Here is a 19,137-nt window from a genome sequence, read left to right on the forward strand (position 1 = left end):
TATGACCGCCCCCGCCCCTCCAAGAACAAAACCCAAAATTGGCGCCTGCTTTCTGATTGCCAGACTTGGTGCCAATCTTCTGGATTACATTCAAAAATTCTCCTCAATGTTCCACTGAGGAAAGACACGTGAATCTGTTAATGATAACGCGTGCATCAAATGGGAACACGTTAAATTCGGCGGACTCTTTTTGTGCTTTTCGAGAGAAACAGCCTGTGCGTCACATCTGCGTATAACTTTCCCACTTCTCGTGTCATCGTTATCACCGACACAACATGTAACACAGCACGACACCTCTCTCCCCCTCCACACGCACACGCACACGCACACACACACACACACACACACACACACACACACACACAGTTAGTGCGAAGTGTCCGGCCGCTGCAGACAAGTCGTTACTCGCGAGACTACTTTTAAAGCATTTTCTAGTTATTGAAACTGTGTTGCTAGGTGAACTATCGTTTTCACTGTGAGTCTGAGCTTGCGACGTTTAACTGCCCCAAGACCCAGAATTACAAGTTCTTGTGAGCAAAAATTCGGTAGTTATCACTGTTTCATCGAAATTTATTTGAATTTTAGAGCGACTCAGGAGTAAACCTGCGAATATCAAATTTGGAATGAGTATCTGGACAGACATTATATTCGAGAGATTAGAGCAGTTTTGTGACTGGAGTAGTAGTGTTTGAGTAATTCATGCATGTTTCCGTTTTTGATGGAATCATATTAGATTAACAAGGAATTTTTTGTTCAGGACCCAAAACTATTAATAGCAGTGAGTAAGACATTTCATATAACGAATTTGTAAGAGTTTGAGGTTCTTTATACAGTTAACATAGAGAGTAGGAATTTTTTATGAATTTCTAAGTCATAAAAACAAAATTTTGTCAGTAAAATTCTCATAGGAATAGTTCTTTAAATTGGAAGATACGCTTTGCACTGAATAAAGTTATCTCATTCGAATGAAAAAAAAAGGACTTTACAGATTCCCGAATTGAGTAGCGGGCAGCGACTGACTGCTTCATCAGGCAAACCCTTGCTCACTGAGTTGTGCGCAAGTGTAAAAATCAAAAGCCTCATGCAAGCGGCCCGCATTCGTCATACACACACTATCTGATCGAATGTGTCTGGGCTCCCAATGTAATGCGCAGATAACCACTAGACAGGGACTCTTGAGCATTGCGAAGGGTGGTTGTAAAATGTCGCATGAAATCAGAGGAGGAATCACACGTTAGTTCCAGTTAGCACGGTGATGTGCACAGGCAGTTACAAAGAATAGGCTTCATTGGTTGAGTAGCTCCTCGCCGGCCGGGGTGGCCCAGCGGTTCTAGGCGCTACAGTCTGGAACCGACAGCTACGGTCGCAGGTTCGAATCCTGCCTCGGGCATGGGTGTGTGTGATATCCTTAGGTTAGTTAGGTTTAAGTAGTTCTAAGTTGTAGGGGACTGATGACCTCAGAAGTTCAGTCCCATAGTGCTCAGAGCCATTTGAACCATTTTTTTGAGTAGCTCCTCATTAGCCACACAATTCTGTTGTCAGTGCTAATCGACAGAGGAGGTGGCGTACAGGACTACGTCACTAAACTGTGGATGACCACAAACGAGTATTAATGAGGGAATGATTATTTACGCTATACCCGTGGCAATCCGTTGGAAGAGCCTGTGTTTAGCTAATGCCTACGGAACTTGATCGCGTAGTGCCAAAAGCGAGGTACAGAGGAGGTTGTGGGGATGTTTTCCGTGGTTATGAAGTGGTCGCCTTATCACGCTTAAGAGGACACTAAAGGCGGAAGGAGTTTCATAGCAGTGTGTTTTGCGCACAAAAAAAAAATGGTTCAAATGGCTCTGAGCACTATGGGACTTAACTGGGAGGTCATCAGTCCCCTAGAACTTAGAACTACTTAAACGTAACTAACCTAAGGACATCACACACATCCATGGCCGAGGCAGGATTCGAACCTGCGACTGTAGCGGTCGCGCGGCTCCAGACTGTAGCGCCTAGAACCGCTCGGCCACTCCGGCCGGCTTTTCCGCACAGCAGAGGAACAGTTCGGGGACGATTATTGTATCATTATGACAATGTACTGTTTCATAAAGCAGCATCTGTGAGGGAAAGGTTCGTGGACAATAAAATTCCTGAAATGGACTGGCCTGCGCAGCCCAATGATCTAAGCCGAACGGAATATCTTTGGGATCAGTTACTACATCAATTTCACTTCACACCCCAGCCTGCAGCATCACTAAATTGTCTGGTGTCGCCTCTTGAGGAAGAATGGGCTGCCATTCATCCACAGACAGTCGGGCTAGGGAAGGCTGTCAGTGCTGAAACAACCGGCTTTCTTTTGTATGGGTTTTGTCCCACGCCAGTTTAACCTGACTGTCAAAATCGCTCAGAATAACCGGTTTCTGAAATAATAGATTTTCGTTTTGTTATTTGTATTATTTCCTGTAATAATCTTAGAAATCGAAGTAAGATTGAAAAATTTTTGCTCTCTCAGTTTCAAGACGCATAGAAACGAAATATTAAATGAACTACGCAAATAAAAAGAAAATTAATACATTGCCTGTTCTCTACTTTTCTCCAAAAGTGATAAGTGGTTGAATACTACAAAAAAGAAAGAGTGTTCTCCTATTGATTCTACTTTTTTGAAACTCTTCTCAAAAATCATGCTATAGTTGGGGCTTATAACACTATTTGGGCATTAAGAATGGTCAGTGCTAAAGCATGAAAACTGATGCTCTGACGCTGAAGAACTCTGTTTTTCGTTTTAATTTGTCGGTTTTCAAAGGCTGAAAGGAAATGAAATGTCGTGTGACTAGGGCGTCCCGTCGGGTAGACCGTTCGCAAGTCTTTCGATTTCACGCCACTTCGGCGACTTGCGCGTCGATGCGGATGAAATGATGATGATTAGGACAACACAACACCCAGCCCCTGAGCGGAGAAAATCTCCGACCCATCCTGGAATCGAACCCGGGCCCGTAGGATTGACATTCTGTCGCGCTGACCACTCAGCTACCGTGAGCTGACCTTCAAATGCTAAAAGCAAATAAAGACATGTTATGTAGACATAGACAACAGATCATGCACTTTGTATTTGTATTGTATACTATGAATGAACTGTTGTTAAGTTTTTAATTTATTATTCCAGCCTAGGGTTGGTGCCATTCTACAATACAACGTATGTCTGGCGACGACAACAAGAAACCACCGTATACATATATATATATATATATATATATATATATATATATATATATATATATATATATATATATATATAGACCCCTACTTAAGCCACCACACACTGCAATACCGATATTATCGTGTCAGTGATGCCGTGCAATTCTTATGGCATGAGTTTGTTACTCGTTTCCGTTGACGTTGTTACTAAAATAGCACTGATTACTTTTCCCATTTCCTGTAACAAAGCAGTATTTGAAGACAGTGCAGACTTTACGGATAAAACCCACTCTTTGCTTTTTTTTTTAAAAAAAAAAGAAAAAGAAAGAAAATATTTAACTAAAAACGAAAAAATTTAATGCTGCTGCCTTGGCTAACTGATATTTCGATTTTTCTATTCGATTATTAGTAAAAACAAAGAACCTGTTATAACAGAGACAACACAAATATAGAAAAATATCGGTTTTTCAGAACTAAAATACGGTATCGGTTTTAACTAGTCTGTTTTCCCTGTCGCTAATTCACACACCTACCTGAAAGGATCCCAAGGTCCCAAGCAGAATTCAAGCCTTTCTCCATGTCTGGATGATCATGCTGCTTGTTAAAAGCTCGAGCTGCCTTCAAGGCGAAGAGTCGCCCCCCCCCCCCCCCCAACATATTAATGTTCACTTTTGATCAGATACTATATAAGGCGCAGGAATTTGAATACTGGAGTTAGTCGGCATTGAAGCTACACCGAGTCCACGTCACTCTATTCTCTAATCTAGGAGAGTTTTAGCCAGGCAGCAAGTGTAGAAATCTTTAGAAAATTTTACTGCGAGTTTAGGACGATTTTCTGTGGAGAGTTGCACCAAGTGGGGCGAACTGCACCGGCTTATTACAGTTTTCCCAGGTTTGCTGGCCAGTGATTGTGAATCGTTACGTCGAAACTAAATTTCAAAATGGCTCTGAGCACTATGGGACTCAACTGCTGAGGTCATTAGTCCCCTAGAACTTAGAACTAGTTAAACCTAACTAACCTAAGGACATCACAAACATCCATGCCCGAGGCAGGATTCGAACGTGCGTAGCGGTCTTGCGGTTCCAGACTGCAGTGCCTTTAACCGCACGGCCACTTCGGCCGGCCACTAAATTTCAAATAATTTTGATTAGACGAGTTCAAGTGTGGCACTCTGAACATTTTCAAATCGTGTGGGGCACAAACGCACTTCGTACATTTAAGAGAGTTCGTGTTTTAAGGTGAGCTAACACTGTATGAGTTTTTTTATATATTTATTCGTTCCATTGATGAACTGTCGGTATTTTAATAGATTTTATATTCGATTATTCTGAGTAAAAATTGGTGTATTTTCTAGAATAGTTAATAAAGTCTCTTATCATAAGCTGCGTTTCACATGACAAGCCTACGAAGAGAGAATAAAAATTTATAAGACAATAATTGGAACTAGAGCCGCAGCGCGCGCGCGCGCGCGCGCACACACACACACTCACACACACACACACACACACACACACACACACACAAAATGAAACGTCTCTGTTAAATTCGTTTCATACTACTTAACTTGTATTTCGTGCTTTCATGCTCAGTTATCTGTAATTTAGTTTTGTTCTTCGTGTTTGTCTCCATTCAGTTGATCACATTAAAGTATCAATTTTTGCAGTAAGCATTTAATTCTATGTGCATTACCTACATCTTCTGCTCCCAAATTTCGTTTTTCTCTTTATCATCTGTATGAATGAGCGTGTATGCTGAGTTTGTCTTATGTATGGTAGCAACACAGCATCTGACTGTCTAAAGGGAATGAGGTTTGTACGCCTTGGGTAGTCACTCGACAATTGTTAATTTGGTAGCGAAAAGGAATCATCTGGTCTCTTCCGGCTACCTGGGGGAAGTTCGCTGCAGGGAAAGCGTGCTCTTGTCACTCTGGATTGGACCTTTGGTGATTGAAGACGGTACTCTTAAGACCGACTTATTACTGGTGAGCGAGTTAATGTGTGGTGGCGTGTAGCTATTCCAACTGATGTTCACGTTTGATCTGCTAGTTCATTTTCAAGTTCGGATGTCGAGTTCTTATACTTTTCAGAGTGTAGTCAGGGGTATACTTTATTTTTCTGCATTTAATAAGTTTTTCCGGGCCACGCTTTGTGTAAGCATAACAGGTGGTGGTGTCGTTACTCAAGCACAGGTTTAAAATTCAGTTGTCTGACTTCTCTTTTAACTGGAATGTATGTGTGAACTTTTCTCGTGTGTGTGTGTGTGTGTGTGTGTGTGTGTGTGTGTGTGTGTGTGTTATTTCTTCTACTTTTCACACAGATTCAATTTTACGATTGTGTAGTTTTTTTCATACTACATGGTGGTGACTTCACCGTACGTAGTTTCAGTACCATCTCGAAAAAGCCTTATTCTTAATTCCGCGTGATATTTTATTGCTATTTGTGTCTATACGGTTTACATCTGTGTTGTTGAAGTTTTTACGAGTCTTAATAATTTTGCCTTGTTCGTGAATATTTACGGCATTTGCAGGTGTTTCACCCCAGCGTACCTTAGTTTTATTTGCAAGCTGATGCAGATAAAATTCCTTGTCGGAAAGTGTTCCATACTATTCTTATTCATAATAATTGAATCACAGTGACAGGGATGAACCTCTGAGCCTTTGGCTTACTGTGTGCGCGCCTAAGATTTCCTTTTCATTTATCAGCGCAATGTTAACACTCAGTCAACCATATAGTATGAGGTAATTAAACAAAGAAAAGGCAACGACAGATCACAATTTAGAATATGGTTCAAATGGCTCTGAGCACTATGGGACTTAACTTCTGAGGTCATCAGTCCCCTAGAACTTAGAACTACCTAAACCTAACTAACATAATGACGTCACACACATCCATCCCGAGGCAGGATTCGAACCTGCGACCGTAGCAGTCCCGCGGTTCCGGACTGCAGCACCTAGAACCGCACGGCCACCGCGGCCGGCGTGTGTGTGTGTCTATGTGTGTTTGTGTGTGTGTGTGTGTGTGTGTGTGTGTGTGTGTGTGTGTGTGTGTGTTTGTTTTAATGGTTATTAGTGGGTGAATGGTTATCTGGAGAGTGAAATGCAAACAGAAACTGGGCGAAGTTGGACAATGTGGAACTCTGCAGTCCACGGCGGTAAGTTTCAAGTGCCAAAAAAATTTTCTGGGTCACCAGCCAATTTAATTAAAACTGGAAAAACTTAGTACAGCCAGCCGGAGTGGCCGAGCGGTTCTAGCTCAGAGCCATTTGAACCATTTGAACACACACACACACACACACACACACACACACACACACACACACACACACGACAGCTAACATGCTATTCCTTCGGATGGTGGCAATTGGAAAAGGCTTTCAGAAGGCAATGAGCCGCATCAGTTCATTCACTCGTGAATGATTTGCGTGAGGATACATTGTTTGCTCTTTGAAATGTACAGAAAGTCAAGCTCTATAAAGCTCAATTCAGCCCGTCGTTGGTAGTCGTGCGAGTGCTTCTTCCACGTGTAATTAACACCTGCTCTCAGATGAATAGCGAATAGGCTGGCTGCACGTATCGTGGCGGGCAGAATGCGCGGCGTGTGTAGGCGGGGCAGTGCAGGGCGCGGCAGACAGAGGCGTGCGGCGCGCGGCTGTCTGTGCGCAACCGGCAGCCAGCAGGCAGCAGCCAACAGGCGGAGGCGGCAGGCGGAGGCGGCTCCTTTGAGCGTCGCGACGCCGCCGCCGGCAGCGCGGCGACACGGAGCGCGCGGCGGCAGCAAAGGCGAACACGACGCGGAATAAGCCTGCAGCGCCGCCACCGCCAACACCTCCAGCCCGCCCTAATAAGAAGGCTGCGCGCACCGGCAAACGGCCCTTCTGCGACCTCAACGGCGACATTCCACGAATTCCTTTATAATACTAGAGAGCAACCAAAAGCAGCCCCCGGGCAGTATAATTCTGAAAAAAGGGAGAGAAAAGCGGCTCTAACGCTACCCGACTGAAGAGGACGCGTCTGGCGTTTTGACGGCCGAGGAACCACCAGCGACGTCTTTTCAGATAACTGGCCTTGATTTCACTGGTACCTCTACGTTACTACACGGCTAATCCAGGGGCTCTGTCCCAGTTGCAGGTTGCCTTCGTAACAGGTTCCAGCAGTCCACAACCTTATAGTTAAGATACATAACCTCTTCTTCAGTGTTTACAAAATAGGTCAAGTATTACATGTATGCCTTCAAAAGCATAACTCAAGGCGCGCGTATTATGATGGACGTTCAATAGGTAGTGCAACACTAGTGCAGTTTCGATTGAAAAAACGTGGAATTTGTTGTGTGACATCGTGGAACATTCTCCCTTTAGCCCCTACAGTTCCATGAAGTTACGATAGGTGACGGCGCAATAGGTAATCTTCAATTTGGAGTGTGTAACTGAGTACGTTCCGAGCAGAGAGCTGTATCTTTTGAAGGAAAGTCAGAACACCGCAGATGTTCACAGGCACTTGCAGAACGTCTACGGAGACCTGGCAGTGAACAAAAGCACCGTCAGACTGGTGTCTCTTGTCTTCGCAACAGGATAGCTTAAACATGTTCGATCTCGTGTGTGCCAGCGTACCGCACGCAGCTGTGACTTCTGCATTGCTTTCGTTGACACAAAAATTCAAACGAACCCTCTTCTCCATGACAACGAGAGCTCACATACACTATGTGATCAAAAGTATCCGGACGCCCGCAAAAACATACGTTTTTCGTATTAGACTGGCCGCGCTCGTAGCCGTGCGGACTGAGGCGCCTAGTCACGGTTCGCGAGGCTGCCTCAGTCGGAGGTTCGAGTCCTCCCAAGGGCATGGGTGTGTGTGTGTTATCCTTGTCGCAAGTTGGGTTAAGTTAGATTAAGTAGTGTGTAAGCTTAGGAACCAATGACTTCAGCAAGTTTGGTCCGATAGAGCTTACCACAATTTTGTGCTGCCACCTACTGCCAGATACTCCATATCAGCGACCTCACTAGTCATTAGACATCGTTAGAGAGCAGAATGGGGACCTCCGCGAAACTCGCGGACTTCGAACGTGGTCAAGAGATTGGGTGTCACTTGTGTCATACGTCTGTACGCGAGATTTCCACACTTCTACACATCTCTCGGCCCAGTGTTTCCGATATGAAAGTGAGGTGGAAATGTGAAGGGACGCGTACACTCCGACCTCGTCTGTTGACTGACAGAGACCGCCAACAGTTGAAGACGGCCGTGATGTATAGTACGTGGACAACCATTCAGATCATCACACAGGAATACCAAACGGCATGAGGGTCCACGGCAAGTACTATGACAGTTAGGCGGGAGGTGAGAACACTTGGATTTCATGATCGAGTGGCTGCTCATAAGCCACACATCATGCCGGTAAACTCTAAACGACGCCTCGCTTGGTGTAAGGAGCATAAACATTGGACGTTTGAACAGTGGAATATGTTGTGTGGAGTGACGAATCTCGGTACAAAATGTGGCGATACGATGGCAGGGTGTGGGTATGGCGAATGTCCGGTGAACGTCATCTGCCAGCGTGTGAAGTGCCAGCAGCAAAATTCGAAGGCGGTGGTGTTACGGTGTGGTTGCGTTTTTCATGGAGGGGGCTTGCACCCCTTGTTGTTTCACGTGGAACTATCACAGCAAAGGCCTACATTCATGTTCCAAGCACTTTCTTGCTTCCCACTGTTGAAGAGCAATACGGGGATGACGATTTCATCTTTCAACACGATTGAATACCTGTTTATAATGCACGGCCTGTGGCGGAGTAGTTACACGACGAAACATCCCTGTAATGGACTGACCTGCACGGTGTCCTGACCTGAATCCAACAAAACACCTTTGGGATGTTTTAGAACGACGACTTCGTGCCAGGCCTCAACGACCAACATCGATATCTCTCCTCAGAGCATCATTCCGAGAAGAATGGGCTGCCGTTCCCCAAGAAATCTTCCAGCGCCTGATTGAACGTATGGCTGCGAGATTAGAAGCTGTCATCGAGGCTAACGGTGGGCCAACACCATATTGAATTCCAGAATCGACAGAGGGCGCTACGAACTTGTAAGTTATTTTCTGCCAGGTGTCCGAATAGTTTTGATCAGATAGTATAAGTCTGCGCATCCGAGAGGAGCGCACAAAACTTCATTGGACTGTTCTTCCTCGTCCACCCTACAGCCCGGATCCCTCATTTTCAGACTTCCATTTGTTTGGCTCAGTGAAGGATGCAGTCCGCGGGAAGCATTACGTCGATGATGGGGATGCTTTTGATACAACAAGTTTTTGGCTCCGACGTCGCCCAGTAGAATGGTACCATGCGGACTTACAGGTACTCCAAGCAGGGAGGCGTAAGGCAGTCGCATTGAATGTAGATCATGTTGAAACAGAGTTTCGTACTCAAAAGAGTGGGAAATAGTACAGTGTATCGGAATCCCGAATAAAACTAACCTGTTTTCGGAAAAAAAGTGTTGCATTACCTATTGAACAACCCTCGTACCCATACTATACGCAACCATTATTTGAGAATGAGAAGACTTAGCGACATCCAACGAACTGTAGACATAATTTCAAAAAAATTTCGAAACTTTTCACCCCCACCCCCTCCCCCCCCACCCCCACCCCAACCCCTGGCAAATACGTAATGGAAAAAAATTCTTTTTTCTAATTCCATCACCATTGCGTCTTAGACGTAATCATCTACATTGTGAAATTGGTCTTCCATTCCATTTGACTATGTATTACGTGTATATTACCTATGTCTGAACTGGTTTTCACTTAACCAATCATCGTTAGTTCAGCTTTAATAGGCCTGGTTTGAAAAAGAACTTGGTAGTTCGAAACTAGTCGCCAGCATAACGAAACGCAACTATAATCGAATGACAATACACAAGTACTGTTGTCCAATTTGCTGGTCCTGTTTTCACACCACGTTGGAAACTTTTTTTCGATGTTAATACATTAAAACTGAAACGTCACACATGACGTTTTATTGTATTACTGCTTTACTACTAAATTTACAACACATTTTGCAGATGGTATGCCGGCAAAATTATGTAGTTTCTACGACGCATGTATCAGAGATCGGAATAACACTCTTTAAAAAACCTGGATATGGATTTCAGTGGTATAAAAATAAACGACCAACCGACATTGTAGCGAGAGATATCTAAAGAATGCAAACTATGACGTTTGTGTGCGAAATGAATTTATTCAAAACCCTGTTTAATACATTAGATAAGTTACAACAGTTTTATGACGTTTTCCTTCGTATGGAGTCGCCCCTTCATTCATTTAAACTTGGCATTTAGTCATGGATATACGCTGAAGCGCCAAAGAAACTGGTACAGGCATATGTATTCAAATACAGAGATATGTAAGCAGGCATGCGCTGTGGTTTCCAACGCCTTTATAAGACAACGAGTGTCTGGTGCAGTTGTTAGATCGGTTACTGATGCTACAATCGCAGGTTATCAAGATTTAAAAGTTCAGCCTGCAAACCATTCAAGGAAACGATTTGGGCTTTCGAAGCGAACTCCCACTCGTGTACCCTTCATGACTGCATGATGCAGAGCTTTACGTCTCGCCTGGGCCCGTCAACATCGAAATTTGACCATTGACGACTAGAAACATGCTGCCTGGTCGGACGTGTCTTGTTTCAAATTGTATCGAGCGGATGAGCCTCTACGAGTATGGAGACAACCTCATTAACCTGTGTGTAAGCAGGAAGCCTGTGGACGCTCTGTAGCGGTATGGGGCGTGTGCAATTGGAGTGGTATGGTACCCCTGACGCGTCTAGATACGACTCTGAAAGGTGAAACGTAATATGCATCGTGTCTGATCACCTGCATCCATTGATGTCCATTGTGCATTCTGACGGACTTGGGCAGTTCCAGCAGGACAATGCGATACCCTACACGTCCATAATTGCTACAGAGTGGGTCCACGAACACTCCTCTGAGTTTAAACACTTCCGCTGGCCATCAGACTCCCCAAACATGAACATTATTGAGCATATCTAGGATATGAGGGATCTCCACCCCCTCGTACTCTTACGGATTTATGGACAGCCCTGTAGGATTCATACTGTCAGTTCCCTCCAGCACTACTTCAGACATTAGTCGAGTCGATGCCACGTCGTGTTGCGGCACTTCTGCGCGTTCGCAGGAGCCCTACACGATATTAGGGAGGTGTACCAGTTTCTTTGGCTCTACAGTGTATTTATGACGTTGTATGGTCATTGTACATTGGTGCAACTCCGTTATTTACGACCCCAGAACCTTAACCAGCTTTACGACCGTGCTGATGGCAACCCTCAAGGGAGTAGCCTACGTCGCAGTTCGTGGGGTGGGGGAAGGGGGCTGAACTCTAGTGTGCACCACCAATCTGTTAGCTGTTGATCCGTAACAGTGCATACTCACTGATGAAATGGCTATTGGAATTGTAGTCGATCTTACAACAACCTTAGTGACGTGACCTACTTTTCAAAGTGGTATTAAATATAGAACTTAAAAGTGAAAATAAGCTTTGTAAAGAGATTGCTGTTAATTAAGACAGACGTTGCACACATGGTGCACTATTTATCTTAACTAACCCCAATAATTTCTTGCCCAGAAGTCCACAAGTACAATAAAAGTTCTTTCAAGCAGATGTTGCTGTCTACCACGGGGACAATAACCAACATGCCTGAATTTTCGAAAACTTTATTCGTTACGAATTCACGTAAACCAGTACGTCTCTTTTCGATAGCACCTTTTTTCTTTTCTTTTTTTCCCTCGGTAATCTCTTCTCAATGGAATAAAAATACACCTCAGTCATTCACTCAATCGTCTTCAGTTGAAGGTAATGATGATGCGGATTTTAATTAAGGACTGCTTTTACTGTACAAAACGTATTGTTTAAACGTAGTACACATTTTACTACAGTCATACTGTTCTACTAACTTACATTGCCCGTAGATGAGTAGCATTTCTACCTCCTCTAGGTTGGCCTACAGATGTTCAACTGAAGGAATTGGACCGAGTGAGTGGTCTGCATTTTCCTTATGTTTCCATTTATTTATAGTCAACTTTATCAAGTGGACGAGTTACGTCACGCTGGAACCTAAATTTTGTGCTAGAGTCAAATTCAATTTGCGTTGGATTTTCATATCGCCATGTATACGTGGCAGTGTATCTAACGACTCTGACTCGCGAGTTCCAGAGTGTGGCCCCGTTGCGAAACAAATGGTTTCTCAGAGAAAAACTGCAACCAGCTTCGCGTTTCAGACTCCCTCACCCGCAGCTGGAATCTTAATCTTAATAACGCAGTTGGAAATAGTAGTGGTGAAGCATTAAGTGTTTCGCACTGTTCATTGATCCTTATTTGAAGGCATCCCTTGAAAATATTGGAGGGGCCCAATAATGGTCGCCAACGTGATTCATATTCTGGAACACCTTTAAAGCATACTTTAGTTCTGGTATTTTAGGATAAATTTGTAATCAATGCCATTTCTTTTGAATTCTGATACCAACCTAGTTTGATATTCTTTTTGTGTCGATAATCCACTTTCTATCATACGTAGGTGCAGAATAAATCATATTAGCTGGTATATTTAATACGAATGGAAGGGGGACGGAAACAGACTACCGTGCCCTCTCGACTTTAAGATTCGCTCACGTTGAAGCTTGCCTTCACCGACATGGACGGAGAAAACAATTTTCCCTCGCGCCGGCAGTAAGCGGCAGAATAAAATGTAGTGACAAATTAAATTGCGCGACTGGAGAGGCAGAGAAACCCACGCCTCAACACGCCGCGCCTCACGCAGAGCAGAACGGGTGCCTCGCAGATTTCTGCCTCCACGGTGACTGTTTCGCCAGAGAGCGAGGCTGCGCGGAGATTTATTTTTAATAATCCTCATGCCAGCGTCGTCCCTGAAAGGCACAAAAAATAATACTAGAGTAATCTGTTGCGAAAATTGAAATGTGTGTCACATTTCCATTTGAGCTCACGTTTAAACTAAGGGCACCAGTCATTTAAATGGTGATTACAAACACCATATAACTCACAAGAGACTTTATTGGAAGGCTAGATAGAGCAGTAAGCATTCAAGGTACAATTCTTTTCCCTCAATGGCCCCTGCCAGAAATTTTGATTTAATTGAATTCCACTGACAATTTTAATTTGAAATTATGTAACCGCTGACAAATCTCTATTACATAATTCTGCTCTTTGAAAATAAACACTGGTGTCCTTTCTCTATAGAAAAAATTCCTTCTTATTAAATAATTTGTAGTAGCTTTTAATTGGTAACTACATTTCGACAGTATTTTACCTTCATTCATATAAGTAAGTCTCAATTATTTTGTATGCATTACCAGTACTTGAACGGCAACTAGCCTAAAATCATATGCAGAAGCACTATGCAAGTGTATTATTTTCTCATGGTTCAGACGTTCGAGAATTTAACGCAAATCCAGGAAGCTTTTGTTTGGTTTACAAATGCTTTTTAACAGAAAATGCCTGCAGTTTGCTCCTGATGACTACATAGAGAATTTAACACTTTTCAGTGCTCTTTATGTATTTCGAATAACAATCATTTTAATACGGAGTAATTAACTTTGTCTTGATAATTGAAAGGTTACTGTCAGAAATTCATACGGGAGACACGTTATCGATTGCAGAACTTTCAAGACGCTTGCAAGGAAGACAAAAGCTTTGCTATAGACGTGAGAGCAGATTTGCGTCAAGAATGATATTCGCTTGTTGTGGATCTCATAGAAATGAATATTAACACTATCGAACATGCTGGGAGAGGGTACGGGCTATGCTTCCTCAATCTAGTACATCCAGTCTCTACATATCTAACAAGTCCTAATGTAGGAAATAAATTCTAGAGAGAGCTAAAAGCTCGAACACAGTACATTATCACAGAACTGGTACAGGACCAATTTCAACAATGAAAATGTCATAGGCTCATTACTTTTCGTGATATACAATGATGATTTAGCAAACTCTATTGGTTTCGACCTGAGACTTTCACAGATGGTTAATTACAAGGAAATGTATTTCTATAAATACTGTACCAATACTCCTATCCAGTCTCACCAGGACAAAATGTCAACCTTGAGCAAAGTCACCCAACTAGAGTCCAATGTCGATAAAGGTCAAATTGTACGCTTCTTGAAACATAAAAGACAGTAAAATTTGGCTAGAAAATTAATGAATCAGTCACTTAAGGCGTGATACTTATTATGTGCGTAGATATGACACAGAAGGATAATAAAGACTCAAATGTAAATTAAGTAAATGGAAGGCTCCGATTCGTTTGTAGTACTGGTATACTAGGAACCCTCCGTTTGCCTACGACTGATATTCCTAACAAAAACCCTTTTATGCCCGATAGTGGATAATTACTGAAGTGCTGCCACCAGTTCAGGTCAGACTAATTGGCATATCCAGCATATAAAAAAAAAAAAAAAGGCTTGCGGAAATGCTCACACTGAACACTTGCAGAAACTCAATGAACAAAAATATAGTAGGAATATGCAGGGACGGTGAAAATAAAATTAGACTAATAACAGCATGCATGGTGGAAAGGGGGGGGGGGGGGACCAACAATTCCTACCAGGACCCATCCCAACTATGATAGCACATGGCAATCGCGTTTTTGTAATATTTTATATTTATCCTACGTGAAATTCAAGATTCCAATATCAGTCTCCCAAAGCTGTTGGATCCGTCTCAAAAATTCTCGAGGAAGTCGACCGTCAGGTTTTCCGAGCATCTTTAATTCACTAAGGCTACAACGTTCTTTGCTGGGCAACATGTCTCATGCTCACTTGCCATGTGGGGTTCGATTTCCAGCCAATCCTAATTTTTTTTTAAAAAAAAGTGCATACCCTACGAACATTTTCATGAAGCGTAAAATACATAAATGTGAGCAAAACGGGTAGCGCTCGAGACGGGTAATCGCTGTTTCGAGTCTTACTTTGGTAATTTTTGTTTTTTTTTCGTGCTGTACGAATACATACATTATTTAAATACAAAATTCATCAAATGCATGACACTTAGCAATTTTGTAATTGTCAATTCTGTGACACATCCGCATCCTCTTATTTCTAATTACATGTCGCACAAAAAATTCCAGATTTTATTGGAAACATAAATTCTTGTTACTGGTTTTTATAAGAAATTATTATTTGAATTTTAAAAAGTTAGAGATTAATTTTTTTTATGTTTATTCGTTTTATTTGCAGAACACTTATCAAATGCAATATATCTGCTAAAGAGACTGCCTACAATACGCTTGTCCGTCCTCTTTTGGCGTACTGCAGTGCGGTTTGGGATCCCCACCGGATGGGATCAACGGCTTACATAGAGAAAGTTCAAAGAAAGCCATCACGTTTTGTAGAGAAATGGAAGAAAGAGTGTCACTGACATGATACAAGATTTCGAATCGAAACCATTAAGAGAAAGCCATTTTTGTTGAAGTGGGATCTTCTCACGGAATTTCAATCACCAACTTTCTACTCCAAATGTGGCACCGATATACACGCCGATATGCACACCGGGAGTAACGATCATCACGATAAAACAAGGAAATCAGAGCTCGCACACAAATATATATTTGTTCCTTTTTTCACGGGCGCTGAGTGGAATAATCGAGAATTAGTGCGTAAGTCGGTTGATGAGCCCTCTGCCAGGCACTTAAGTGTGATCTGCAAAATAGCCATGTGGATGTGTATGTAGATATGTATTTTACACTTCATAGAAATGCTTATAGAACAAGCACACGTCGTGTCCTGCCCACTTGTCTAATACAATGTGTCTAGGAAGCTGTTTTCTCTGATAGCTAGACAACAATTGAAGCAAACCTTATTAATGGAGTTTATTACAGTAAATTAAATTGACAATACTTAAGTTTGCGTTTTTACATATATGGATGGCTAACAAATGGCGACATGCAAATAATAATGCCCTTCGATATATACAATTTCCATGCAAGCCAATGTACAGACCACAAGTCACGCCTAAGGCGTTTGGACCACAGCTCGCCTTCTAGTGCGGCCGTTGCTATGCGCATCGGCGCTTATGTTCTTTCGTATGGATGCCGCTCTTGTCGTGGTGCGGTTCCAATCTGACGTCGTCTCACAGCCCTCTCTGTTGTTACGTTGCTGGCCGACGTGCCGGCGCTTGATGTTACTCCGGAACAACACTATTGTTTAAAAATTTGTATTGGCTGAGAGTCGAATGCATACCACATACACGACTGGCGAGCATTCTACCAGCGCCACGTTATCGACTGAACAAATTCACCCCAAAATTTAACGGATGAAATGTGCTCTGGAAACTTGAAAGTCAGATTTCTCGTGAATTTTTGAGAGTTCCATCCAACAACTTTGGTGAACAGATATTTGAGTCCTGAACTTGACGTACCTTAAACAGGATTTTTTGTCTACCAACGTTTCTTTTTTTTCCAATGTAGCTCCCTGTAACAGTTATATACATGCGAAGTCGCTGTTCGCAGTCTTTGTAGCAGCACTGACACCCTTCAGCTATTAGAGCCCTCAATATGCCGGTCACATTCTGCGGAGTGTTCTCCAGAGTCTCAGGGTGACGTCCTTTTAAGACAGTGTTCAATTTCGGGAAAAAAAGTCACAAGGAATCAAATCAGGTGAATATGGGGACTGTGGAACAACAATAACCCCTTTCTAAATCAAATATTGTGTAATGGAAGTAGCCGTGTGACACGGGACGCTGTCATGACGCAGCATCCACTTATCTGAATTGTCCGGTCTCACTCGATTCACCCTTTTCCTGAGCCTTTGAAGGATATCATTGTGAAGCACACATCATTGCAAAGCACTCGGTTGAAAGTTTGTCAGCCGGCCGCTGTGGCCGAGCGGTTCTAGGTGCTTTAGTCTGGAACCGCGCGACCGCTACCATCGCAGGTTCGAATCCTGGCTCGGACATGGATGTGTATGATGTCCTTAGGTTAGGTTTAAGTAGTTCTAAGTTCTAGGGGACTGATGACCTCAGATGTTAAGTCCCATACCGCTCAGAGCCATTTGAACCATTTGAAAGTTTGACCTGGAGAAACAAATTCTTTATGCACGATACCCTGACCGTCAAAACAGCAAATCAGCATTGATTTTTCGGTCGAGGATGTGTCTCAGTGTGCCAGTCCTCGCTTTGTCGCATTGTCTCAGAATCGTGCTCAAAAATCCAGGATTCACCACCTGTGATCACACCACAGAACCATTCATGGTCATCTGCAGTCCTATCAAGAAGATCGACGCACAAGTTCTTCGACTGTCCTTCTGCACATTTGCCAGATTTTCGGCATTGTTTTGGCACAAACCGATCGTATATGTAAATCTTCGGTCAAATCTTGTTGTATGGTGGAAGTGTTTAACAGGTCACGTATCACACTAATTGTTAAAGGTAGGTCTGATCTGCCGGCCGGGGTGGCCGAACGGTTCTAGGCGCTACAGTCTGGAACCGCGCGACCGCTACGGTCGCAGGTTCGAATCCTGCCTCGGTCATGGATGTGGACAATGTCTTTAGGTTTGTTAGGTTTAAGTAGTTCTAAGTTCTAGGGGACTGATGACCTCAGAGGTTAAGTCCCATAGTGCTCAGAGCCATTTGAACCATTATTTTAGGTCTGATCTCACAAGAGCACGCGCATGTTTATGAAGCTCAAGGTCTCCCTGGGCGGGGTGTGGCTTTAGTATTTTCTCAGCCTTCCAGAAACGATATGTGCCAGCGAAACAGTTGTGTCCTTGATAAGGAATGTTCGCCAGAGATCTGTTTCACGTTTTCAAAGGCCACACCCGCCGATTCCCTAAGTTTAACACAAAGCTTTCTTTCATAGCGTTGTTCTAAATTCCGTTATTCCATTTTCGTAACACGCAACAAAAACACAACTTCATTGATAGCGCTTGAAAAACTCTCGCGATTGCTGCACGGGAAACTCTGATTGAGCATCTGGAAGAGATGAATGCAGCGTTACCATATCGCTAGCAGTGTTGTCAGTCTACTTTTCTCAGACACCTCGTAAAAGGCCGATAACCCTGTTATCTGCTTGTAAATGCACACAGTGCCACGCACCTGATTGAGATTCAACAGTAAATACGCAGAAGTGAGCGTCGCGCAATATCCCATATTGCTATCTGACGCCTGCTCATTGTGGAGTATGGGTAAATGTCTCAGAGGGAGTAGTTTACAACCTGACAGCGGCGCAGCTGGACGGGTGGTGAGAAGTGCGCGGCTGGGGTATTTGTCGCGGGCCGTAATGGGGGCGCCCCTGGGCGGCCGGCGTCGCGAGATTTGCTGGCAGCCCGCCGCCGCCGCCGCCGCCGCCGCCGCCGCCGTCCTAATGCGATTATTTCGGCCGCTTAGCGTCTAGTGGTGCACGCCAGCGGGCCCAACTTGGCGGCGCGCGCCCGTTCGATTATTAAGCCGGGTGAGCGCGCCGTCCGCTGCCGCCTTTGTCCCCGGCGCGCCAGCTCGCCGGCCAGGGCGCACCTCCGGAGGCCGACGGCACTGCCTCCAATCTGCCACCTGCCTGCTCCGTCTGCGGAGGCCCCCGAGGCAGTCCGTCGCCAGGTCGGCGACAGCGCGCTCAGGTGGAGTAGCAGGGAGGCAAGGATTAGCTGGAAGTGCTTTCTCCATTGTTTATTGCACGGTACCGTGAGCATCTTGCGTGCTGGTTTCATCAGTAACTAGAATGTGTTTATTATTCTGATTCTGACAACAGGAAAAATGCCTACAAAAAATATTACTGATACAAAACACGGTGCGGTGACTGGCAGCAGGGTTCCCAGCATATACTGACGGAATAAAAAAATCCCAACACCAAGAAGGCGCTGTGCGACATAAACGAAAGTTGGTTAGCGTGTTTCTACATAAGGAAGATGATGTCTGTTCAGATTTCGCGCGGATCATACGGGCTGAAACAAAAATGTAC

This window comes from Schistocerca piceifrons, chromosome 1, assembly GCF_021461385.2.
Source record: "Schistocerca piceifrons isolate TAMUIC-IGC-003096 chromosome 1, iqSchPice1.1, whole genome shotgun sequence".
In the NCBI taxonomy this organism is placed as follows: Eukaryota; Metazoa; Arthropoda; class Insecta; order Orthoptera; family Acrididae; genus Schistocerca; species Schistocerca piceifrons.